Below are 706 nucleotides of genomic sequence, written 5' to 3'. Positions count from 1 at the left end.
GGAAACTGACGCACAGAGAGGTGAGATAACCTGACCACGTAGCGAATCAGGAGTGGTGCTGGAGTGTTGATTAGCAGGAGCGTTGATTAGCAATTGCGACCCATTCCCCTCTCCCTGCAGCCCCTCCCTGGCAACCACTTATCACCATTCTGCCTGTGGATTTGCCTGTTCTGTGCATTTCATGGAAGTGGAATCACACAACATGCGGCCTTTTGTGCCTGGCTCCTTTCACTTGGCATCATGCTTTCTAGGTGCATCCGTGTGTAGCATGCATCAGGACTTCATTCCTTTTCTTTCTGTTGTCTTTATAGTCAAACGCTATCATTGTTTATTTTGTTTATTTTTATTTTTGAAAACTAATTATTTTTACTTCTTTTTATGGGTGAACAATATTCCACAGTATGGAACAACCGAATTTCATTTATCTGTTTGTTGGCGGATGGACACTTAGTTCCCCCCTTTTGGCCATTGTGAATCGTGTTTCTTGTTCCTTTTGGTTTGGTTTTCCCGAGAAACTCTTTGCAGTGCCCAGTTGTCTGTATTCCTCTAGCTTGGCTATTTGGAAAGCAAGAGAAAGCATAGCTGAGCGTGGGTGGGTGGGTGGTTAGGAGGGGTGTGGGGAGGGATGCAGAAAAGGGGAGTTGCAGGCTTTGGGAGAACCCTGCGCTGGGGGGAGCCTTACACCTGGCCCCAGAGCCATCTGCTG

Source organism: Mandrillus leucophaeus, unplaced genomic scaffold (genome assembly GCF_000951045.1).
Source record: "Mandrillus leucophaeus isolate KB7577 unplaced genomic scaffold, Mleu.le_1.0 Scaffold2, whole genome shotgun sequence".
Classification (NCBI taxonomy): Eukaryota; Metazoa; Chordata; class Mammalia; order Primates; family Cercopithecidae; genus Mandrillus; species Mandrillus leucophaeus.
This window is presented reverse-complemented; position numbering follows the sequence as displayed.